At 38.3% G+C, this 27,074-nt stretch overlaps 1 protein-coding gene across 2 annotated transcripts in view; it reads left to right on the top strand.

Moving 5' to 3' along the window:
- arhgef9a (Cdc42 guanine nucleotide exchange factor 9a) overlaps nt 1–27,074 on the top strand; it is a 152,819-nt gene that overhangs the window by 40,356 nt on the left and 85,389 nt on the right. The window lies entirely within an intron of this gene.

The following is a 27,074-nucleotide window of genomic DNA, read 5'->3' as shown; positions in this document are numbered from 1 at the left end:
TTTTATGATGTAGATGTCAAATTCTGAGTGAGGCCTTTATAGAAGATGCAGATTTTGGATATTTGTAGTAGTCCAATGTTTTGCACAATATATCATATTTCAAAGTAAATCCAGTTAAGTAAGAACTAGATAAATAATTCACTTGTTTTCAAACACTAATTATCCATAACCTCCAGATTTCAATAGTGAAGTGAACAATAACTGGTCTGCTACCTCCCAGTGGTGATTAGAACGATGCCTCCGTTTTTAAATTAAATAGTATGTCACCTGTCTTAAAGGTCTTTGTATGCCTTAAGAGCGTTAAGTATATTTCTTTTAAAGCCCTCAAGATGTTATTTACTCTTTCAACCTGATCTAAACATCCAGAAAAAATTATAAGCTGGAACACTGCAATTGGCCTAATTAAATCTGCATACTTAGGAAAAGGATTGTAACTTGTCTGGATTTTTCTGGACAGTCCTCTGACAAAGGTCTTTGTTTTCTATTGTGTAAAAACTAATGTATAGAAAACTGGAGCAGTTCCAGCATATTCTGGTTATTACTGCAGTGCAAGTCTTGTGTCTACTTTAAGGTTACTTCATTGGATTTATTTACAGTACCTTCCTTTAGCCTTATTATAACACTGTTTTGGAGTGCAGTGGTCTGTATTATCACCTTGAGGGCAACTAGTTACTTGCACCCCTCCTTCCTTTTACAGACCCTGGATATTATTCACTATACATTAGATGTTTGTCGTAGTATTAACCTACTAATCTCTCTAGTGACCAAATTTGATTGTACTTGTGCCGTTGCTGCAAGTTAGCAGTTAGGTGCTAATGCTATCTATTTCAGTCTTTGAAAGCTAGCTTAGAAAAAAATATAATAAAACCCTATAAACTAAAAAAAAAGATATTAGGGACAGTTTGCCATTCACTGCTTACTCATGTTAAAGAGTGTATAAGATGTACAAATTATATTATTTTTACATTTAAGTATATCAATATTCTGTTGTGATAATTTGGTTACTGTTTGTAATCGTATGGAACTGCAAAAGAAACATAAAATCTACCCTTATGATGTTTTTACAAGATAATGTTTTTTACTGTGGAGCTGGAGTATCTTTTAAACATACGTGAAAGGGCAAAAAACATTTCTGAATCTGCATTCCTTAATAATCTTGATTTGCCACAGTACACTTTTAGTTGCACAATATATATGCTTATAATATCCAGTCTTTAAAAATCTTATTTAATATATTTTATGAAAGGTATTTAAAGCAAAAGAAATTACTTTAATTTTATGGTGGCAGTCAGTTTGGTTGGTACTTTGTCATCTATAGAAGCTACCCTCTGCCTGACCTCAGGGTCTCTTAATCTCACATGACAGACACCAGAAAGTGTGCTATAAAAACACATTTTTTATTTCCATTTTTTACAAACATTGGAGCAATACATACTCTGATTTTTAGATTTCGAAGAATAACTGTGATTTTTTAAGAACAGCTATTTCAAAATTATTTTTCACAGACAAAGTAGGACACATAAATAAAGTAGAATAAACTACAGAATAAACTGTAAACTTTGGTTACAATTTTGCGGGCCATAGTATATTAGACCTTATTTAAGTCACTCAGAGTCAAAGCTGCCAATTTTTTAAAGCTCTGGAGTACCTTCTTTGGTAAAAGCCCACATTTGTAGTGCCAGACTAAAGTTTACAATTTGAATTCATCATTTATATGCCAGCAATAGCTGGGAGTTCCAGGTGAAGTACAGAATCGACCGTTAGCTGCTGGGGTTGGATGAATTGTAGTTAGATGGGAATCCTTAGTTTTTCTTTAATACACTGAATCTTGGCCGGGAGGGTCTGAGTATGGGTGTCCACTTGTTCAGCTGGACAGTGCTTCCAATATGTGTGCTCTCGAAGGGCATTGCAAAATGAAGAACACAGTCTGGGAGAGTGGGTTCAATCCACATAGCAGTGCTGATTCAGCTTGAATCAATAATTGCAGATTCCAAATTGTACATAAAATAAATTAAAAATAATAACCGAATGTATTCATGTAGAAAACCTTTTCGCAATTACACAATGTCTTTGAATGAGGCTTTGAATTACAACAAATTAATATTAAAACCAATAGTATTTGCTCTGTTTTTAATGCCTGCCATAGAATATAGAATAGTTTTGTTTCCAAATATATTGCTTTCTCATATTTTTTCTGGCATGTAACTTGTTTGTCACCCTCCATAGTATGTGTAAACAGCCTTTACCTTTTGCCAGTTGATTCCTTGTGTTTACTCAATCATTTCATTGCTGCTAGAATAATAAAATTCTTATATTAGTCTGCCAATAAATAAAGGTTGTCCTGTTGGATAGAAGTGTGTGTTGTGCATGAAATGTGAAGTAACTGACAGTTTTTTTAAAGGTGGCAGTATGCATGAATCATACTCTGCATTTCAGAAAAGAAAAACATGGGCTGTTTGGCCTTTTTGGTTTTCAGATGGTATACTTTTACTATGCAAATATCTTTAAATAGAATAAAGAATCACTACACTAAGGGAATGTGTTTACAAAAATGTTAATGTTACAAAAATGTTAATTTTTGGATATTGAGTTACCATCCATCTTTTTAAGTAGATTAAACTATGGTCTGAAAACATCGACGATCTGATTGTCAGTGTCTTTGTTGGTCTGTATTTACAAAAATTACAATTAAGATAATTTATAATACAGCTTATAAATTATAGCTGTAGTTTATATATGTTATAGAAACCAAAAGTATATACTGTATGTTACTGTTTTTAAGTTAAAGTATTCTTTTTACATCATTTTGCTGGATTTAAAAGCGAACATTTCTAGTTTTGTAAATTTGATTATATTGGAACGTTAAAGAAAAGTGAAGGACATTCTTAGATTTCCATAATAATGTGTCTTTCACGTGTCACAAGTACTCATTTTTCTTTTTGCATTTGTCTTAGGGCATTATTATTTATGATCCAATTATATATCCCCTTGTACTAAACTTATAAATCCCTCACAGTTTCCTTCTGCAGTGCCTGTGTTATGTCATAGTGGATATATTGTAAGCCTGTCCTCTTCTCATTACTCACGGTCTGCATCACAAATGCAGTAACTGTTTAGTTGTATCATAAATGGAAGTAGTTTATAGACATGTCTCATATGCAATGATATTATTTAATATATTGTAATGGTGTAATGTGGTAAATTCTGTAAAAGCATAATGATGGATGCGCTATTACATGTATTCAGAAAAAATGAATGTTTGTATGTAAAGTGAGTGATTTTCAGATCAGTTGTCATAAAACATCTTTCACAGTTCAGTGTGAACAGGTGGGCTTTTAGATTCTATGTGCTGCAGTTCAACCACAGTAAAATAAATTTTGAATACACATGAGAACAGAAGATCTTTGGACACATAAAACAAGTTATTCCTGGTTTTAATAATGGAGGCAATATTCTGCACGGTGCTGATGCAAGCAGCTGGTTCCTCTCATCTTCAGAAGCAGAGAAAATCTAAAAATACTCTGTTGCGTGGACTGTGAATCTGCAGTCACCAACTGCAGCATGCTACAGGGAATATATTTTCTGCCTAACTGCACAGGGGTTTACCACATTTCCAAAACTGAGCTTTCATGTCCTTGTGTCAGTTAATAATAATAATTATCATCATCATTATAAGCAGCAGCATCAACATTAATTACATGATACCAGATTTTTTGGCCAAAATCTAAAAATGATATTGAACAACTCCACATGGAAGGTGAAAAATACTCACCAATTGGATCACACTTCTATTTTTTTCTGTTTGTGACTCCTGAATATGCTGTGCTACTTAAGCATCCTTAATGATAATCTTGAATTCTTAAGAAACACTCCTTTTGCAATGGAAAGTTTAAGACCACCTACACCCAGAATAGTTTTCCTTTTTTGTGTAATCTTTAAATGCATCCAAATGATTTTTCATCAGAAGAGGGCCTGATTTTTTTTTCTTTGACCTAAAACAAAAAACGTTAAAAAAATATATTTTATAGCACAACATATGGCATGTTTACTATGTAACTATACATTTATTGTTTACATATCCAAACTGTTTTAGGGATGTCAGGGCAAGGCATAGTAACATTAAAGGCCATCATACTGTATATCAAACTACGGATATTGAGTACATCTCACAAGTGAAGGTAGGGTGTATTTTCTTATCTTATGATTTAAAAGTAGACAAAACATCTGTGTGGAATGTCCTAAATAGAAAATCTCACACTATATAGTGAATACCAGATCTGTGTCTACTGTATTAGGGGAGAGAAAATTTTTTATCAAACAGTTATCGATTATACAGTAAGTTGTGGTAAAACAGACTAATATGGGAATGTGATAAAACTTAAGGCTACAATAAGACCTTTTCACAGCCCATATATAAAACTACTTTGTGCTCTCTGAACTGTTAACGTTTTATGAAAAGTATTTCAAAATGTTTTCTATATCAGAGTTGTTATTAATACCATTTTTTGTTTGAATGGGATGATATTTGGGGTGACACTGTGGCACATTGGTTACTTTCGCTACAGCACTGAGGCTAATTCCTGGAGTACTAACTGTGTTTAATATTCTCCTGGTGTTTGCGTGGGTCCTACATGTGCTCATAGAAGAAATGCTGGTAGGTTAATTGACATCTGTAAAATTGGCTGTAGTGTGAGTGTGTTTGTCTATGTGTACCCTGGAAATGGAATGGGTGCCCTCTGCAAGGTGTATCCTGTCTTGTGCTCGTTGCTTGCCTGGTGAGGCTTTGGCTTCTCTATGCTGGATAAAGTGGTTATAAAATGGATGAATTGATGGATTGTATGATATTTTAGACTGTATTTGCTGAACATGAGCCTTTAGTCATAGCTCAGTTCTATGAAATAACTGAAGGATTATTTAACCCTTAAGATTAAACCATTGGTAATTCAGTCACAAAAGAATTGTTTAACCATGTGGAATTATACACTGTTTAAAAAGATAATGGTTCACTATAAGATAATACTGCACTGTTGTAACCTTGAAGATTAAAGTTTCCCCTTTGTATAGTACATTTTCTCACCTAAAGCAATTCAATCCCTCACTGTTCAACAAAATACATTAAAACGGACACCCTGCTTAAGGCATAGCCATAAATGACTCCTGTGTTGCGTAATGCTACTGGTATAAAGATGTACCTCATGTATTTTGACTAGTGAAATGGTGTTGCCTGAATGTGGATTCAGCCTTTACCTCACTTAAAAAACATATTCAAGTAACAATATTACTTATTACATAATAAGAACACAGAATGAATATCTTGTTTATAGATAGTTCTATATCCCATTTTTTACAATAATTATATTACATACCTAAGCTTTTATTTGATCACCGATTTTGTCAGATCTATAGTAAAAAAAAACATGCAACCTGTTTTTACCTAGCGTTTATCAGTTGAGGGTGGCATGGTGGCACAGTGGTTGACTTTGCTGCCTTGCAGTACTAGGGCCCTGGGTTCAATTCCTGTCTTGGGGCTCCATCTGTTTGGAGTATGTTCTCCCTGTATTCGCATGGGTTTTTTTCAGATGCTCTGCAGTCCAAAGACATCCTAGTAGGTTAACTGGCTTCTGGGTAAACAGGCCTTGGGATGAGTGTGCATGTATGTGTGCCCTGTTATGGACTGGCGTCCCATCCAGGGTGCATCCCGTTGCTTGCTGGGATAGGCTTCGGCTCCCCCATGACTCTTAACCCTAAAGAAGAAGCTGAAGTCTTAATTTTTAAGGGTGGTAATGAAATATGCATAGGTATGAAAAGGAGTGTTTGTTTCCTCTCAGGAAGGGAAGTGGCTTTGTGATATATTTTATTGTTTTGGTGATGCTTTCCTGTTGTTCTCCAGCATTGTTATTGAGAAATTTGTGTTTTAATCCAGTAAAAAAGCCACAGTTTATATATGTATATAAATAAGGGGATACGCATTTGCCTTCCTCTTCTTTCTTTATAAGGACATTTAATTTTCACTTCTACAATGGCTTCATAGTAAGAACTAGAGTGAAAGTGGGATAATAAATCAAGTGCTCATACCTCAGTCTGTCAAGATTTTCTCTTATAGTCACAGAGCTCAATAAAAAAGACGGTGATGCATAAAACGTTATCTGCCCTAATAAGACAACTGTTACCCATCCAATATATTAAAAAATGCCAGCTGTGTGAACCAGTCAAGCATGGCAGTAAAAGGCAAACCGATTCATGACCGAAGGCATTTTAATGAACTTTTTAATTTGTTCTAATAGATCATGTGAATGGTGCTTTTGCTGATTTGCCCTATTGACCCATCAGTATATTGAAAAAAGCAGGTAATATGGTAAAAAAGATTGATAACTGTAATTTGGAAAAAAAAACACTTAAAATCTAAAAGTTCTAAAAAGTCATACCTACTCTATTTATCAGAGAGGGAAAAATACTAAAAGACAAATGTGGTGTTTCTGGAATGAAGTTTCATTTGTTTTAAACTGTTCATCTGCTTACAATTAAAAAAAAAACAAAGAAGATGGTGGAATAAATAATAATACATTATACATAAAATGCCCCATAAACTAATAGAATCATCACAGTAATTTTAAAGGCTAGAATCAATTTAATAAAACAGTTCATACATGTTAAATTATTATTTCTTTGCTTTTCATGAGCAGAGCAATAGTGACAGGTGGTTCAAAAGAATGCAAATGAAGCATGTATATAGAAAATTACATCAAATAATCTTTGGCAATAAAAATCTTAATGTTTCTAGACAAGAGCTGCCTTACCTTCATAGTCTGGTTATTTTAGTTACTGTAGAAATATCTTGATCATATCCAATAAGTGCCCATTCTTTCAGAGAGAAATGTCCTGGTAATGCAGTTTTCATTTTCAGTGTAAATATCCTGAAAATAAAGAATTATAATTAAGTGATGAGAAATGTCTGCTTTAAGGACACTAATAGCAGCTTATATCATATTTTACCTAAAGGTGTGCATGTCCACAGTGTGATCTAAAAATACATTCTCTCTTTAATTAACCACTTGCTTTGTTTGGGATTTAGCTGTCAGCCTGATTATTATACTGAAAGGATATTTCCCATATTTACTTTTGTTTAAGTTGAGGAAGCTATTATTTTAGTGCTATTATATTTAAAGCTAAACATATCTACATTCTAAATTGAGGGATTCACCTGTTTGCCTTGAAAGTGTTACGATCCCTGCCTCCCGGCAACGGAGGAGGCAGAAGTAGGCGTAGCCCCTATCCAATCAGTTCACCTATTAGTTTTCCCATTCACCACCACACCCCCGTCTCATCCTACTTAAACACCTGTCCTTCCCTACCTCGTTGCTCAGTATTGGTTTTTCCCTTCGAGCTTCCCGGTTGCGCTACTCCTACTCCTACTTCTACCCTGTGTTCGTCTTGGCTTTCGGTTTGCGGCTTTTCCCTTTGGACTTCGGCTTTTCGGATCTCGGTTTGGCTTGGTTACTTTCGCTCTGTTTTGGATCACTGGCTACCCCTGGATTATCGGATTGCTCGACTGACTACGACTTCGGATCACGCTTCAGCTTCGGTACTCGTTCCCTTTCGGATATCTGGCTTCCCCTGGACTCTCGGCTCGTTTCTACGATTACGGCTTGCTTTCGGATTACGGCTTGGCTTTGTTCGCTCCTGCAAGTGGGTTCACTCACTGGTTCGGTCCCTCGTACCGAATCCCTAACAGAATACTGAGCCATTTAACATGGACCCAGCGGAGCAAGAGGAGATTCGCTCGGCTCTGGATCAGCACGGACAAGCCTTACTCCAGCTCCAGGCTTCTGTCCAACAGATCTCTGCGCACCTGTCTGCAATGCCACCCATCGGCGATCAAGGAAGCAACGCTGGAGCTGCCGCTTCGGCTCCGCCCCCGCCAGCTGCTACACCTGCCCCTCGGCCTCTTCCACTAACTCCACTTGACAGGTTTGACGGCAACCCTACGAAATGTCGGGGCTTCTTAGCACAGTGTGCGCTGGTTTTCAGGCTCCATCCGGAAACTTTTTTTTCTCCTCAGGACAAGATCGCCTTCATAGTTTCACTGCTAACCGGCCGCGCTTTGGAATGGGCTACTGCTCTGCTTGATTGCGGGGCTCCTGAAATTCAGGATTATGATCTCTTTTTAGGAAAATTTAAGGGGGTTTTTTGTCATCCCGTAGTTGGTCAAGACTCTGCCTTCCGCCTCTCCTCCATCCACCAGGGCCGCCGGTCTGTACAAGACCATGCTATAGATTTTCAAGTAGCAGCAGCGGAGACTCACTAGAACGACGAGGTCCTTATTTTTCTTTTCCGTCAAGGACTCAGTGAAGAAATAAAGGACTGTCTGGTAAATATGCCGCAATTGGGCATAATTGGGAGGAAGTAATTTCACAAGTGTTGGAATTGGATATCAGAATTCGTCAAAGGAGTGCTGAAAGATCTCGGACCCCAATATTAAAGGCTCCTCGGCTATCTCCTATCAGATCTTTCGACTCAGATCAACCCATGGAAGTAGCCCGCACCCAGTTAACCCCTGAAGAACGAGAGAGGCGCCAACGAGAGGGTCACTGCATGTACTGTGGGAAATTAGGACACTTTAAAGCGGCCTGCCCTGCCTCATACTCATCCTTGAGGCGCAGCTCACCTTCTCAAGTTCCTACGGTGAGTGAGATTTCTCAATCCCCTCAGTTTTCCGCTGGATTTTTTATTCGTTCTACACTATTCTGGGGTAATGAAAGGAGACCTCTTCTAGCTTTTATAGACTCAGGGGCGGCAGGAAACTTTATTGACGCCTCCATCGCTCGAACTTGGAAATTACCCTTGACCCCGGTGACTACACCACTTCGTGTTCAATCGATCGACGGCTCCCCCGTATCTCCAGGACTTGGAGATGGCAAACTGAAATTATAAGCTTGCAGATTGGCGCCACCCATGTGGAAGACATCTGGTTTTATCTCCTTGAGACCCCAACACATCCTCTGGTGTTAGGCTTTCCTTGGCTACAACAGCATGACCCTAACATTTCTTGGTCCCGAAAAGAAATTTTAGCTTGGGGACCCAGATGTATTAAAGATTGCTGTCGTCTACCAGTACGAATTGCACTCACGGCGACGTCCCCTTCAGGGGTTCCTACCATACCCCCTCAATATTCCGATCTACAGGAAGCCTTTAATGAGCAGGAGGCCTTGGCCCTCCCACCTCATCGACCTTATGATTGTGCCATTGACCTTTTGCCAGGTACTATCCCTCCTACAGGTCGTATTTTTCCGCTCTCCAATTCTGAGTCTGAGGCCCTGAAAGTCTACATACAGGATTCTCTGAAGGCTGGACTTATACGTCCATCCACTTCACCAGCATGTGCCAGTTTTTTTTTCGTGGAAAAGAAGGATGGTGGGCTTCGTCCCTGCATCGACTATCGTGGCCTCAATGAGATCACAATCAAGAATCGGTACCCTTTGCCTCTAATTCCAGCAGCACTTGAGTCGGTGCATGGAGCCAAAGTCTTCACCAAACTGGATTTACGAGGGGCCTATAATCTAATCCGCATTCGGGAAGGGGACGAGTGGAAGACGGCTTTCATGACAACCCATGGACATTACGAATATTTGGTCATGCCCTTTGGTTTGGTTAATGCCCCAGCGGTGTTTCAGTCTTTTATTAATGACATCTTTCGTGATCTCCTACAAAGATTTGTCTTGGTCTATCTAGATGACATTCTAATTTTTTCTGATTCCTTCCAGGATCATGTTCTCCATGTCAGAGAAGTACTCTCCCGGCTCATCAAGAATAAACTATATGTCAAACTGGAGAAGTGTACCTTCCATGCTTCGAGGATTCATTTTTTAGGTTACGTCATCTCTCCAGAGGGTGTGGAAATGGATTCGAGTAAAGTCTCGGCGATTACTGATTGGCCCACACCCAAGAACCTCAAACACATTCAACGATTTCTCGGCTTTGCTAATTTTTACAGGAAGTTTATTCGAAACTTCAGCTCGGTGCTCACTCCCATAACCTCCTTGACCCGTAAAGGACCAAGACAAGGCAAATGGACCCCTCAAGCCGAAGAAGCATTTCAGCGTCTGAAACACCTGTTCACAACAGCCCCCATCCTAAAACACCCTGATCCGACTTTGCCTTTTGTAGTCGAAGTGGATGCTTCTGGCCATGGTGTGGGGGCTGTTCTCTCTCAACGTCATGGAGAAAAACAGATTCTTCATCCCTGTGCCTTCTTCTCTAAGAAGTTATCCCCTGCCCAAATGAACTATGACGTGGGTAACCGTGAGCTCTTGGCCATTAAGCTGGCATTGGAGGAATGGAGGCACTGGTTAGAGGGTGCTCATCACCCTTTTTTGATTTACACAGATCACAAAAACCTGGAGTACCTGCAGTCGGCCAAACGTCTTTGTCCTCGCCAGGCTAGGTGGTCCCTTTTTTTTTCCAGGTTTAATTTCTTGATCACCTACACTCCAGGTTCTAAGAACATCAAAGCAGACGCCCTCTCACGGATCCATGACCCCCCTGAGTCCGGACACCCTGGAGTCCACCGTACCTTGGATTTCATCTCCAGAGACTTCTGGTGGCCAACTATGGCTAAGGATATCAAGGAGTATGTCCAGGCCTGCTCTATCTGTTCCCAAATGAAGTCTTCCCGGATGAGGGCAGCGGGCCTACTTCAACCCTTACCCATCCCGGATCATCCTTGGACCCACCTCTCAGTAGATTTTGTTACTGACCTTCCACCCAGCCATGGACACACGACTATTATGGTAGTGGTAGACCGTTTCTCCAAATCTGTTCATTTTATTCCCCTACCATCTTTACCTACAGCTCGAGAACTAGCAGAATTGTTTGTACAGCATATCTTCCGACTGCATGGCATCCCTAAGGATATTGTTTCAGATAGGGGCCCTCAGTTTGTCTCCCGATTTTGGAGGGCCTTCTGTAAGTCACTGGGCGCCTCAGTCTCACTTACCTCAGCTTACCACCCTCAGGCCAACGGTCAGACAGAACACATGAATCAGGAACTGCTGACCTATTTACGGACTTATATCTCCTCTACCCATGATAATTGGGTGTCCTTGCTCCCATGGGCAGAGTATGCACACAACTCATTGTATACTACATCTACTGGCATGTCTCCCTTTAAGTGTGCCTTAGGTTATCAGCCTCCTCTGATCCCTGACTCCCACCCCAACACAGAGGTACCTTCGGTTCAGGACTACATCTCTAACCTGAAGACCTTCTGGAGGAAGGCCAAAGCCACCCTTCTTCGCACCTCAGCTCAGCAGAAGAAGGTAACTGATCGGCGCCGTCGGATCCCACCCAGACTTCGACGTGGGCAGTTTGTTTGGTTATCTACTCGTAACCTTCCTCTTAGGCAACCTTCTGGCAAGCTTGCTCCCAGGTACATTGGTCCTTTTCGTGTCCTCGCCCAGATTACCCCAGTAACTTACCGGCTGGCCTTGCCTCCTACCCTTCGGATCCACCCTACTTTCCATGTTTCCCTCCTTAAACCCTTTCACAGATCCACCCTGTCTAAACCGCAACAAAAAACCCCTCCGCCTCGAGTAATTGATGGACTCCCTGCTTACACGGTAAATAAAATCCTGGATTCCCGATGGTCTCGTGGATCCCTACAATATCTCGTCGATTGGGAAGGCTACGGTCCGGAGGAGCGCTCATGGGTTTCGGAGAAGGATATTCTGGACCCCAACCTCATCCAAGACTTCCACCTTAACTTCCCGGATCGTCCCGTTAGGGCGTCAGGAGCCGCCCGTAGAGGGGGGGGGTAGTGTTACGATCCCTGCCTCCCGGCAACGGAGGAGGCAGAAGTAGGCGTAGCCCCTATCCAATCAGTTCACCTATTAGTTTTCCCATTCACCACCACACCCCCGTCTCATCCTACTTAAACACCTGTCCTTCCCTACCTCGTTGCTCAGTATTGGTTTTTCCCTTCGAGCTTCCCGGTTGCGCTACTCCTACTTCTACCCTGTGTTCGTCTTGGCTTTCGGTTTGCGGCTTTTCCCTTTGGACTTCGGCTTTTCGGATCTCGGTTTGGCTTGGTTACTTTCGCTCTGTTTCGGATCACTGTCTACCCCTGGATTATCGGATTGCTCAACTGACTACGACTTCGGATCACGCTTCGGCTTCGGTACTCGTTCCCTTTCGGATATCTGGCTTCCCCTGGACTCTCGGCTCGTTTCTACGATTACAGCTTGCTTTCGGATTACGGCTTGGCTTTGTTCGCTCCTGCAAGTGGGTTCACTCACTGGTTCGGTCCCTCGTACCGAATCCCTAACAGAAAGGCCCTACTCGTACCAACTCAAAAGCTGTAGAAGTAAAATCTTCTGGCCACAATCACTTTTTGTTTTACCCATCCAAATATTTATGGTCTTTGTTTGCATAGAGGTATTTTTTAAATATTCGGGTAATGAAATAACAAAGTGCCGAATGGAATGCCCTCCTGTACTGCATGTTTTTCTTTTCAAACATGCAGTCCTTTTCCAAGCTCTTCTTTTCCCTGTTGTCAAGTCCTGTTTAACACAAGATGGTGACATAAAATCAGGCACAGAATACTGTATACACTTGGTGTTAAGTGTATGCTGTTTTTTTTTCTAGCACTTCAAAAACTAAATACCAGTAAAATTAAACCAATTAGTGCAGCAGGCTTCAGAAATAATTTCTGGATAAATGATGGTACTTGCTTTAGCTTGTGTTTGTTTTTTCCCTTAGTAAAACCAGAAATTGTCTTTGAAATTGAAATTGTCTAGCATCTCTAAAATGATTAAACCTTTTAAAACTGTCTCAGGAACTTCTAACAATGTATACAGTCTTCGAGAAAACAATGTTTTGATGTGACTTTCACCAAGAGCATTATGATATTACTCGTAGTTCTCTTGCAATATGCTCAAGCACATTTTGTGATAAACAACAGTGCAGCCAAAACAGATCTGGTGCCAGCATTGCTTTCCTGACTTATTTAACAGTTAGTGGGTATCACATCTCCGTAACTTAGCAACATTTCCAGTGAAAACACAATAATGTAGAAAACGACAATGCTCCTATTTTCATGATGAATAAGGAGGCAAAGATAAAAAGAACTTAATGCATCTCATCTCATTATGCTGGTGTGGTAAAAGCTTCAGTATATTGGAATAAAGTGGATTTTTTTCTTTTTTAGAATCTATTCCTGTTTGTATGGTATATTGATTTGTAAGGGTTTTTTATCCTTTTCATGCCCCGTGGTTTCTAGTAATTCATGTTTGAAAATAACACTTATTATTTTAGGTCAGTTTAAAATCTTTTTATTGAATTATTAATGCACTTTCACAACTTTTATAAGGAAGATGACAATAAGAGTTATGTTTTCAGCTCACCTTGGCCATCTGTTTAATTATATTTTATGTATACAGATTCCTTCTCATATTCATATATTAGGATAGGAATTATTTTATTTTACACAACAGTTATATTGTTGTAATATGTTTTTTGGTTTTTGGAGTTTTAATTCTGTTTTCCCTTACAAATAAAACCCAAAGGCTTCTAAAGAAATATGTTTCTGTTGAGAATTCAGACATTTCTTTAGAACCTATAGATATTCTGTAAGTTATTTTTGTAAGGCTTAAAGAAAGGACATTTTTGTCAAACATTATATGGAAGGGGCACATAATTCTTTAGGTGAAATATTGATATAGGTTCAATCACTGTTAAACTAAGTTCAGTTCCTCCACGTTGCCACCTTTTAAAACAGCAGTTCTGAATATCTGTCTTCAAAGCTCTACAACTGTCAAAATAGAACAAAAAGAAACAGCGTCACAAAATCTAAACACCCATGCCCATTACCCCTCTCTAACATAGTAGAATAAAATATAATAATCTTTTGTAAATGTGCTAATTATATCTTACTGTGGCACTAGAAACATGTTCATCTATTATCTAAATGAGTTGACTCTTGAACTCAATCTAAAATTAGCAAACATCAGAGGGACAACGATTTAGCATGTACTATACTACCGAGAGTGGCAATTTTAATCATCTGCTGAGTTGAATGGGGTGAAAATGGTAAAAAAATTGTGATAACTGTGTATTTACTTTAGTGGTTTTGAGTGTTTAAAAGGCAGGCAAATAACCCAAGCTAATAACATATTTTTCTTGACAAAACAGATTGATAAAACATAACTAATTATTCCTCTCTTTTTTCATTATACATGCTGTTTTAGTTTTCATTGAAAGACAGACATCTTCTGGTTTAACATTCACTTACTGAATCTACACATTATTTTCTAATTTCCATCTGTCATTACTTGATTACCAGTTCTGTAAATATACAAATATAATTTGTACGTTACATCAAAGTCTATCCAAGGTAGACTTTGAGAAACAATGAGAACGATCTCCTTAGTGTATCAGGGTGCTCACCCTTTTCCCTGAATCCGCTATACTTGTGAGATATTTGTCAAATCCTCTAATTCTTCCTACATATGAGCAAGTATTACGATTTCAGTTAACTCACACCAGGACTCAGTCAACAGCTATTCATCCTCAAAAAAGCTATGGTTAAATGCACTGATTATGGATTACTGTATATACGTTTACTGTGTAAAGAGAAAAAGAGATAAGGAAAGACCATATGTACAAAAACACACTTTTTTGGTGATTGGAAAGAATAGATACGAGTGTGTTCAGTTAGAATCTCTAAAATGAATTTAAAATATCCACAAAATATGGAAGTATGATGTAAATAGCACACCTGGAACAGATGCCAGAAACAGGGATTAAAAACAGAGTTCTCCTTTCCTGAATATACAGTGGGAAAGATAAATTGTAAGATCCATAGTATTCCATTCAGAAAGAGCTTTAGTTGTTATTTTTAGGCTTTTAATGCATTGTTGAGTAACTGCTACAGGAAGCAGGGATTTGCTGTAGCAAAGGAGAAGACAGAAGTTGAACAAAATAATAAGGCCGGAACTCTACACAAAAGGATGGAAATAGGTGGAACTGACCTCCTGGGCTATTACCAAATCGTGTTTCTCAGAGAGAGTCATTTATATTTACAGAGTAAATAAAAATTTTCTACAGAAAACCTTGAGAGATCATTTAAAAAATCATTGAAATCCAAAGCAGTTGAAAAAGCCAAGATAGATGGTTTTCTGACCATTAAACACAACCAATAGGGAAACAACACGATGAAAGTATGTTGATTTGTAATAAGAAGCAGGCTGTTTCAGGACGGGGTGCTGACATGCTAAGCATTCTAAAACCTCATAATATGGGCCTTTGTTTGGAAAACAATTCTTTCATTATCCCACTCCTACATTTACAATCTCTAAGGCCTCAGTAAAGCCTTGGACAAGATTTGATTTGTCTTTTTCAAAGCTGGTGCCTCAGGTTTATTTTGCTTGATAGCTCATGCTTTTCTTTATATTACTGTTTTCACAGCATCCTGTTTCTTAATGCTGGAGCAATTGCTGATGTTTTCCATCAATACTCTTGGTCACACCAGTATAAATTTCAGTTCGGAATTTGTCTCTGTTCATCAGATTGTGATTGCAGTCACCCCTGAGTTAGTATGCGTGTACTAAAACATAGGCCAATGGAATTTCACATTTACATTATAGACTCAAGAGATGTACAGTATAGATAACTTTTCAGAGCATGCAGAATAAGAACATTTGACTTCCTGTCATATGGATGAATAAACACTTCTTACCTTATGAAATAATCAGCAAAGGAGAGGAAGATTGTATTTATTATGTGTTCAGGATTGTATGGAGTGCTTCGCCATTGGCTGTGAAGTTCCAACTGAATTGATCGCCTGAATGTATTGCAGACACTGGGTTTTTAATGGAAGCTGTATTATAGGCACCTTCATGTTTCAAGTCATGCGCCTCAACATATAGGAACTTTTTTAGTGGATGCTGCTTTTGTACAGTGATTCTGTACTGAATGTTATGCGGGTATATTGGAAGTATAAAAACATCCGTGTCTGTCATGTAAAGGCAACTCCAGAATGCAACTGGTCCATGTAGCAACCATGCCACAATTTTCTCAGTTGTTTTCTCCTCATTGAAGTGTTGTAGGTCATTTTTATAGGTGTCTACAGAAATTAAACAAATGCTGTGCAGTCATTGTATATACTGTATAGTTTAAAAACTGCTTAGTCAATACATTGACTGTAGTCCTACTTTGTCTTAGGATGTTAGTTTTTTTTTCCTTGTAGGAAACAATAGGGCAACCTCACATAACTGCAGAAAGAGCAATGAATGTAAAAAACTAAAATGAAACAATATTCACCCAGTTTCTTATATTTTGATATTTGATATTTTGTATTAATTGCATATTTTCGTTGACGTTTAATTTTAAACTTTGTTTAGTTTTATGCATGTCTGATCTAGAACATATACAGTAAGTCCATACTGTATATAGTGTTTTCCAGATCTGTCTTCTGTACCAGCTTGTCCAGCTTTAATTTTCATTGTCAGATTGTGCCCATTTTTTTGACTCAATCATGGATAAATAGCAGTAATGAAAAGAACTCCTTCCTTTACATATTTTTTTGCTTAGAGAAATGTGGTTGCTTTTTGTGACTCAGTCGTCTTTCTGCTCTACTCTTTCTGTAAAGGGGATGTTAGCCATTAACCTGTGAACTGCTTGTTTGATGAAAGGTATCATGCCTAGAGACAAATGTCACATGAAACTTTATTCCTAAGGAAAATGTGCAATTAGGCAAAAAGAATAACAATTGGGTAAATAAATAATGCATTTGAGAAGGTCAAGGATTTCATTCTGGTGATATCTGGTAGAGTCATTGCAGTACTTTTCTGTATTTCTGGAGTGAGAATAAAATGCTTGTTAAAATTGTTCTCTTAATTTGAGTTCATTTTAAAGATGTTTTCAAAGTCAAAGGGACTTTTCACTACCATACAGGAATAAAAGTTGCAAATGAGCATGCTGTATTACAAAGTATCAGCATACAATACATGCTTTCCTCAGCTGCTGTCAGTTAGTATTGTGCATTACATTTTGAGATCAGACAGACATTTATTTTAAAAAACACTACTTCACTTCTAGTAGTATTAATTATTTGATTTTAACTGTTGTTGAAATCATATTTCAAACATTAATAGAACAACACACAAATGGATGATCTGTACTTAAGTAATGTGTAATAGATTGTCTCGGGGACATTTGCAGTCCATTTGGGCTTTTAAATGTCCACTTTCTTGTCCATTACAGAGCTGAGACTAACTTTTTTTAAACTAGTCTGATTTAATTGTACTTTGGAAGGGTAGGCAGGGAACCTAGCAACAGGACTGATGTCATTATATCTAGATGGAGATAAAACCATATGTGGGTGTCACAAGAAACTGTGCTGAAAAGTCAAGTGATTCATATCAACTTGGGAATGAGTTACAGAAATTAAATTGGGTACGGGGGTACTCTTTGGTAATATGTTAAAATAAAATTAAATTGAACCTTTACAGGCATTTTTGTAAGGAATTATTTTTTGGGTGAAGAAATGATCATAATTAAATGACATGTGATAATGGCATGTAGGTGCAAGCTGTCATTGGTAATTACTCATCCAGGGAAAAGAGCTCAGCATTAAATTTCATGGTCTTATCAGTTAATGCAGAAGTTACATAATTGACACGAAGTGCCTATTGTCATTGAAATAAAAAAAAATCACCCTATAGGAAGAACCTATACTCTCCCACCAAAGGTGTGCGCTCGTTGCAGGTCCTTGCTTTCTCCACGGTGTTTAGCTGTAGTGGATGTTCTTTGCTGAAGCATTCTGGGATTTTTAATGGTGTTTGCACAATATTTCTTGTGCACTGACACCCTTAACCTCCTCTTTTTGCTTTATGCTTTTCATGCTTCCACTGCTTTGCCTCTTAAGGCAAAACATACTGAAATACTGTAGTACCTGATTTGGTTGAGCAAACATTTCATTTTCAAAAGATTGCAAAATAGCAAACAATAATAACAATGTTTCAGTGAATTTCAGGAAACTTATATCTGTACAATAATACACACAATACACAGCATAAGCACAAAGAAACTAAAACAAAAAAAGTGCAGGACTCAGTGAAACTAAGAGTAATCCTAAATTCTACATGAATTCAGTACAAACTTAGTGTAAACACAAAAATACAGTAAGAGAATGTGGAAAATTTTGACTGTCAGAGTCTCTAATGGATTTAGACAATGAGGTCCATAAACATGGTTCTGCACACAGGAACGTACCCATGTCAATATTTCAGTGTTAGGAAGAACAGAGTTCTTAAACAGTGCTATGTACTGTAGGTAGACAAAAGATGTTCTTCCATTCTTAACTTACACTTCAGATGACAGTACAGGGTCTGATGTAACACCAATTTTTACAGCAAAAAAAAAATTAGAGCTTGCAACACTACAAAAAGGGAAAAACCTCTGTGCCCAATGTCACAGTGTATTTCCACTTGATCACTTTCTGTAAATGAATACCTCAAAGTGCCATCTGGAATCTCTATCTAAAGATAGACTTTTTAAGCTGCAGTTAGTCAAGGCACCACTAGTTGTTGTGCTTGAAGATTTATAGTAATTTGGGAATCATTGAGAAGGTACAGTTAGATTCAGCGATACAGTCACATTGAGAGAGTATTAGTCACATATTTCAAAAAGGCTCTATTATAGGATATGCCCAGCACGTGTGGGTAGGTACCTAATAGTACATGATTTTTACAAATAATGCCAAATCACAAGGACACACAACAAAGCCAGAAAGCATTTGTAATATAATACAAATAGAGAAGAGGATAATATACTGAAGAAAAAGGACAGGCAAGAAATGCAAAATTATCACATTTTAACAAATTCATAAAGAACATTGGGAGTCACTTTGAAAACAGAAGTGTCAGCAATTCAAAGACACCACAAACCTCAAAAGCATAAATATTGGGGTTATAATTTTAAGATGAAATTGGTGCTTTTAATACGTTTTAAACAGGTGCTATTTAAAGACAAAAAACTGTAAAGGCACTGTGACAGTGAACACATTTCCTTCCTGCCTGAGGCTATTTATCTTGATTTTATTCATGCTAGCATTGTGAAACAGCCAGTGCTAATATTCAAATTCCCATAATTTTTGGAAACTTTGTTCTTAAAAGACAATTACACAGAAAGGTGCGCCTTGTGTTCTTTAATCACTCTATATATTGTGACACTAATTTATCTTTGAAAATAACGTCTGACTAATTGTTAGTTCATTTGGATTCAGTTTCAGCTGCAAAGAAAATGATTATTTAACTGCCATGTCATAACACTAGCATAAGCTTTTTTGTCATGGTGTAGCATTGTCAAGCACATGAAGGGAGCATTAAAATGGTGGACAGTCCATTTAATGTATGAATTTATATTAAAATGAAGTATTACAGTTATTAAAATATGTAGTTAGAATCAAATTACAGAGTTTCATACTGAAATAATCCATATTGGAGACACTCTTTAAAAGTTGCATTATTAACAAAAAGGGTCAGTCTTATGGATGATGTCAGTGGTTGCGCAGGGCTACTAGTATTATTTTGAAGTGCATTAAATTCATGCTTTGGGAATCTGATCATCCACTTTCTCTTTGTTGGTGATATTAAAGTTAGGCTCCTCAAAAGTATGTTACTGCTTTTGAAAAAGACCAAGATAGTTGGCTTCAGCTCAAGAGTAACTTGTTTCAGACTGACAGCAGTGGGATCTTCCCAACATTTATCTTTTATTTTGAGAATACAGTGAGAGGTTACAGTGTACAAATCCTAAAAAAAGTTGTGATTAGCTTTTCACAGATTAAACACAAGAAAGAGCCTGTGAACCTATTTCATATCAGTGTGTGATGATAATCATACTAATCATATCCATTTGTTCAAAATGTATAATTGAGCAGTTCAGCATTGCCATAGAGGCATTCATTCACTATTACAGATGATGCTGCCCTCTCACCCACATTATTCTATTTTTAGAAAAGCAGTGAACTATTCTGGGGTCTAAGAGCATATTGAAAAAACAAGTGAAGAGATCTGGCAAGCATAGAACAGACAACTTTAGATTTGTAGTACCTGGTCACTGTACTGTTTACACATGTTATTGCTTTAAAATGTGTAGTAACAACACTTTGAAATAGCAAGTAATATTGTTATATTGCTACACCAACCAACTCGACCCATAAGAAAAACGTAGTAGTTACATAACATTAAGGACAAACTGAAAAATCATGATTGCATAAGTATCCAAACCTTTTGCTGTGGCACACCTAGATTAATTTTGGTGTACAAAATTACCTTAAGATAAGATCACTTTATTGGCCATATACAGTACAATTTCTTGTATAAGAATTTGTCTTTTCACATACCTATGTGTGTCCACAGTACACAGGGAGAGAAGTTTAGGGTCAGAGCACAGGGTCAACCAATTATATGGCACCCCTGGAGCAGTTGGGTTTAAGGGCCTTGCTCAGGGGCCCAACAGAGTAGGATTACTCTCCCAGCTGCAGGATATGAACTGGCAACCTTCCAACCACAGGTGCAGATCCTTAGCCACAGAGCCACCACACCCCCTTAATGATCCATAATTAGTTCAGTGGCCTTTGTCTGTGTGCCATAATAGTGGTTCTCATTATTTCATAATAAAACCTGTCTCTCTGAGGTTCCTTGGCCAGGTGAATCTCAGGCAAAGACTTAGGAGCTCAGGGAAAGTTATTGAAAAGCACAGGTTAGGAGAAGGTTATAAAATATAAAAATATCATGTCTGAGTACAGTCTGCTGAATCATCAAGAAATTTAAAGTGCTTTATACCAGAAAGACACTCCAGATCAAGCTATCCCTCCAGACTGATCAGCTAGTCAAGGATCAAACTTGAATGCCAGTGTAGGGCCATTGACAACTCAAGAAGAGCTACAGAGTTCAATGGCTGAGACAGAAGCAAATGTACATCAGTCAGCAATATCCAGAACACTTCACAAAACTAACCTGTGTGACAGGGTGGCAAGAAGGATGCTATTACTAAAAAAAAGTCATTTTAAAACATGCATTGAGTGCAGCAAAGTACCTTGTTGATCCTGCTAAAATGTGGCAAAAGGTTTTGTTGTCTTATGAGACCAAATTAGAACTTACTGGTAGAAATGCAAAATGTTAGTTCCAACACAGCACATCTCCCTGTCAGCACTATCCCTTCACAGAAGCAGTGTGATGGCAGTTTTGGGGATGCACATCTTAATCCGGAACTAGAAAACTTAAGAAAGAAAAATGCAAAGTACAGCTGCTGAACACCTGAAACTGGGGCAAATGTTATCTTTCAGCAGGGCTTGATTCCATGCACAAGGTCCGAGTTACACTGGAGTAGCTTAAAAATAAGAAGTGACTGGCCCAGTAAATGTCCTGACATGAATCCTATTTAGAATCTGTGGATAGACTTGAAAACTACTGTCCATACAGCAAGCGATTCCCATGCAACCTAAGAGAGCTTAAGACTGCCAAGATGTGTGGGGAAGAATTGTACTAAGCCAGTGTCAAAGCTGTAAGAGACATATGGCTTTTACTACTGCCTAATGTACTATTACCACCTATTGATAATTTGAATACTTGGATTTGAATACTTTGGAACCAACATTTTTCGGGTTTTGCTGACATTTACTTTAACTTATCTTACCCTTAGACATCTTGTGTTTGAGCATTCAGGTTTTGCAATCGCAAAACAAGACACCATGGCAGGGAGTATCAACATTGTAGTTTACAAAAACAAAAAGTAAATTCATTTTTTTCCTTATATTCTATGTAAATCATGTAAACCGCTTATCAAAAATCACATCCCTTGAAGGTCAATTCTGAACATTTTATGTATATTTTGACTTTAGTCTATAGGTAGAACAAATACACAAAAATAATGCCTGCAGTTGTTTTAAGGGAGTTTTACTGTATATTGTCGGCATCTTACCTTGAAGAATTTGATTTTGGGAATGTCTGTAAGTTGTCACACTGTGTAATGAACTGACTTTGCAGCATAAATACATATTGCACAAGAAATTATCTGACTACAACACATTGTAATCCTAAAATTATCTTAAAATATATTGTGGCACACCCTGGGATTTGGGCTCTGTAACAAGCAATCTTTTAATGTAACAAGGTGGGTCCCACAAAAAACTGACACAAAAAAAGCCCTTAGGTATACCTGAAATACTAACTGGCCTCTCACACAGTCCCACTACAAGACTCTACTCACATTCTTCTAAAAAACGTAGGCACTTTCTGAGACTTCTCCCAAAAACTCATTCCACACAGGATCAATCCTTTTTACACAGGTTCTTCTACTGTTCAACACAGACTTTTCTCGTCTTTTTCTTTCTCCCACTGTTCTCCTTTTCTTTCTTCTCTCTTCCAGAAGCCTCAGCTTACTGGTTTTTAAGTCAACACCAGACCAATCATGCTTAATGCTTTCTTGCTAAGGTTTTTAATTTCTCCCTCTCTCCATCTTTGCCCTTGCAGCATCCTTCATTAAACGTGGGGTTCAGATAGCCTGTTGTTCTCCTCAGCCAAGTGACTTACTCCAGTAAAGCTCAATATTTAAATCACACTTCTTCATCACCTTAATAAGGGTTTATGAGAACTACTGAAATATTATTAGTATTATTAGTCCAAACATTAATTTGTTTATCTTTTAATGTTTCTCGGTATCTAGAAAACACTAATACAATAGTATGCTTTAAAGATTTTTTTTTAATAAAGCAAAAGGCTACATCTAAAAGAGCATATAGTGTGTAGGAAATTCTGGTCTTTTAACCTATAGTCACAGTGTAGTATACAAATTCTAACAAATGTTTTATGATTGCAGAATGCTAGATATTTCATAAAATGTATAAAAAACTTAATGTAAAATGTTTGAAAAAAGCTTCTGAGTAGGGCATGTTCAAAATGATGGAATTAAACAGCCACTTATTGTGGGTGTTTTGGGATAGATACTTCTGACTCCCAGAAGGGTTGTCAACAGGAAAACTAAAGAAGCCAAAGTAGCCACTGGCACCATGGAAGCAAAGTGGTCTACAAAGGCTTGTAATACATATTTAATTGAATATAGAATGTACTTTCACATAAATCATAATAGATAGTATAATAATTTCTAGATTTTTTTAAAATCTGCATAATTGAAGAAGTCTCAGAAAACATGCCTTTAGACCAAAACAATTAGAACTTACAAGTAACTTACAATTTATAATGAGAATTTCAGAGCCATCAGGGTGTTATATATTCATGTTACGTTTTATTTTTTATCATGGAAATGTAGTTGACAGTAATGGATGTTAAAATAAATGAAATTGCATAACTTATTTTCATGAAGAAAGCATAGGTTTTTTAAAACATAAATTTATCTTAGATCTCTATTTGATCTCTCTTTGACCTAGATTAGACGACAATCTCTAATTTAAGCTACTGTATACACAAAGATGACAGTATTCTGTAGCTTCCTTGGAAAAGCACTTTGTATTGGTGGTTACAGCGAATAAAATGAGTGGTTGTTTTTGACACTCAGTCCAAATTCTAAAATACATTTCAGACGACCCAAAGAGCCGGATACCAGGGCTAGTGAATAGGCAGCATAGACAGTAAAAAGTAAGAACTGTTATTGAACACAGGCTACAGTATGTGAACTTAGGTAAAACATAATTCAAATGAGGGTACTCTTATGATTATTTGAACATTTCTAAAAATTCTTCAGACAAGGTGAATATACTTTTGTAATATTTGGACTTATACTGGTTTCTAACCCGTTTGAAATGGGACTTTTTACATAAAATTAATTTTACTGTATATATTTAGATGAATACTAATATGCACTTTATGGCTATTTAAGGTACTCTAGCAGCTGATGCTAATATTAGCCTAAAACTATGGGTAAAGCCAAAAAGGATCCAACGAAGACGTCGCTGTTGCAAATATTATTTCTTTAAATTAAAAATATTAACACTTGTACCCTACCTTTCCCTTTATTTAATGCAAAAATGTTTAGAAAATACCAACAACAAAAAAAGACAGAATTACATCATGGCTAATACCTGGGTAAATCAGAAAACAGTGGTTATCAAAAATTGTGTAGTTTATTAATTAATAGGACTGTGAAATTACTGTGTGTATCTTGCAGTTCTTCATTAATTCTTTAAAGGGTGGGAATCAATAAATATTGAACATGCTGTTTCAAGCACCACAGGGTTGTCAGTTGTTTGATGGGCTAAGATTAAGCCTATGCAAATACAAACTGCCTGCTTAGAATGGCAGTTAGAAGTAGGTGTAGTGCTCGTGAAAGGTTAAGTCTTGTTTTATCCCTGTCTTTTTTCTGAAGGCTCAGCTGTGAGTGAACCACTTTAAAAATAGGTGTTCCATACAGCACACAGAGGGGGATTGCTGATTAGTGATTATTTGCCTCCTGCCTTTGAGAATGCTTGCAGAATTCTTTGTCTGTATATCTTTAGATGAATGAATGAAATTTCAAGTACAATTTGGTATAAAAAATGTCACCTTCTGTTTTCTTGAAATCAGTTCTTGAAAACAACTGAAACTCTTAAGAAATATGCAGATGGTTTAAGGAGCTGTTACTGTGCGGGACAGACAATCTTCCCACGACAAAGGTTTTGCTTCTAAACCTTCACTTACCTTTTTTTACTGATGTTTGGATGAATGGGCTTGCATTGTGAGTGTACGTGTTCATTTTAGAAGTTGCTGATGCACAGCACAGAAATGCAAAAGACTTTGAAATCCCCTTAGAGAATTTAATTACTACCAGGGGTATTTGCTGTCTTGCAAGCTGAGCATAATGCATTAAGAATCTTAGTATCATTAGCATTTTGTGTTACACATCATCTGTATTTGACCTGTGAATTCTGGAATTAGTTCTATATACCTTTGAAGATGATTTTGTGCATCTAGTTCCTTTAGGGAGACCACATTTCTCATGTGAATTATCACTCTGCTTACTTATTAACATTATATAAATACTTCATGAAGTTAAACAATCTGCATTACAGAAATTTCTTACATGAATACTGAGATATTTTGCATGAGTGACAGACAGAAGCATTTGTGTTTCCCCGCCTGTTGGTTTGAACACTTTATTTTTGCCAAATAAACTGGATATTAGACGAAGTCATAGTCTTCATAAGCTGCAGATATTCAAGTAATCAAATAATCTTTGATATTATCAGATAAAAGCCATTAATAGAGAATCTGTCACGGACGTCCAAAGGGACTAACCGTGGGGAGCAGGAGAGCGGAAAAAGACCCATATGCGTAGCGGCGAGACGGGAAAAAGGCCCGGGCTCATTAGTGCAAAGAGTTCAGGAATGCCGTATAGAAACCTATGCCCTCAGGGAGCGGACGTGGGGCGCCCTGGTGCTAGGCGGGTCTCAGGACATCCGAACATCAATGCTGAGCAAGGACAGAGTGCAAGACCCGGAAATATAAAGCCCAAGGGAAAGAGAGGGACCGGAAGGACAGCAGACAGGAACCAGGGACAGGACAGAGAAGGAGCGCCCTCTGGCTGCAGAGGGCGTGACAGTACCCCCCCCTTCATGGGCGGCTCCTGATGCCCATACAATAAAATGAGCTGCCCAGCACTGGGGGGAGGAAAAACCTCATTTAACTGAAAGGAAACCTCCGGGAGTCCACGGCTGAGAGCTACCCCCTCCTCCGGGGTATAAACCTTTATTGGGTGGAGGAAGGGGGGGTCGAGTAGAGCTCCGGAGACTTAAAACAAAAAAGTACACAAGCACAAACACCACAGACAAAAACCTGGGAAAGACCAGGGAGACAAACCACACAAAACAGATAGGAACCAAATACAGGTAGGAACCAAAGTTCCGAGACACAGAGCAGGGGGGACCAAAAAGGAGGGGAAACCAGGAAGAAAAAAATCAAAACAAAAGGCAAAAAACAAGAAAAAAAACTACAAAAACCCCGGGGAAAAATACCGCAGACTGGGCAATGGGCACGTTCACATTCTAATGCTGATATCGGAGTGGACAACCTGAGGAAAGCCAGACCGAAGTCCGCTCACAGACACAGATGCCCGGAGTGATATCCAGCGAAAAGAATGGAGGAACGGCAGAAAGCTTACCATTCTATCACTGATATCGGAGAGAGCAAGACCAGGAAGAGCCAGGCACGAAAACCCGCTCCAGACACAGAAGCTCGGAGTGATATCCAGTAATAAGAATAGGAAAGCCAGCTCAACATTCAATCACTGATATCGGAGTGATCTACCCGAGGAAAGCCAGGTGCAGGACCCGCTCACAGGCACGGAAGATCGGAGTGATATCCAGCGATTAGAATAGAGGAACTGAAAAAAAAAAAACAGCCCAGAGAACAAGAAAAAACTGCGGCAAGACAAAAAGCGCCGCTCGCGGGGTCAGAAAGCGGCTCAGCATTCTGTCACGGACGTCCAAAGGGACTAACCATGGGGAGCAGGAGAGCGGAAAAAGACCCATATGCGTAGCGGCGAGACGGGAAAAAGGCCCGGGCTCATATGCAAAGAGTTCAGGAATGCCGTATAGAAACCTATGCCCTCAGGGAGCGGACGTGGGGCACCCTGGTGCTAGGCGGGTCTCGGGACATCCAAACATCAATGCAGAGCGAGGACAGAGTGCAAAACCCGGAAATATAAAGCCCAAGGGAAAGAGAGGGACCAGAAGGACAGCAGACAGGAAACCAGGGACAGGACAGAGAAGGAGCGCCCTCTGCAGCCAGAATCATCTGAAAACACTTCCTTCAACAGACGTTAGAATAAAAGTGTAGTAATAAGTACTGATTTTTAGTGTGAGAAGACAGTTAAAGACCAAACTACTTTAAATTAAGTACTTAATGTTTGCACTTTTACAAGATTCATAACCTTTAAAACACGGAAATAAGTTCAAAAAGAGATGGTAGTTTATAAATAGACATTTTAGCATTAACCAGAAAGAGGTAATGAGGTACAGTATATGTGAACAAATGAGGGAAGATACTACACCGTGTAATGTAACTGGACAATTCTAGAACGAGGAC

Source organism: Atractosteus spatula, chromosome 9, assembly GCF_055471065.1.
Source record: "Atractosteus spatula isolate fAtrSpa1 chromosome 9, fAtrSpa1.hap1, whole genome shotgun sequence".
Lineage (NCBI taxonomy): Eukaryota > Metazoa > Chordata > Actinopteri > Semionotiformes > Lepisosteidae > Atractosteus > Atractosteus spatula.
This window is presented reverse-complemented; position numbering and strand designations above follow the sequence as displayed.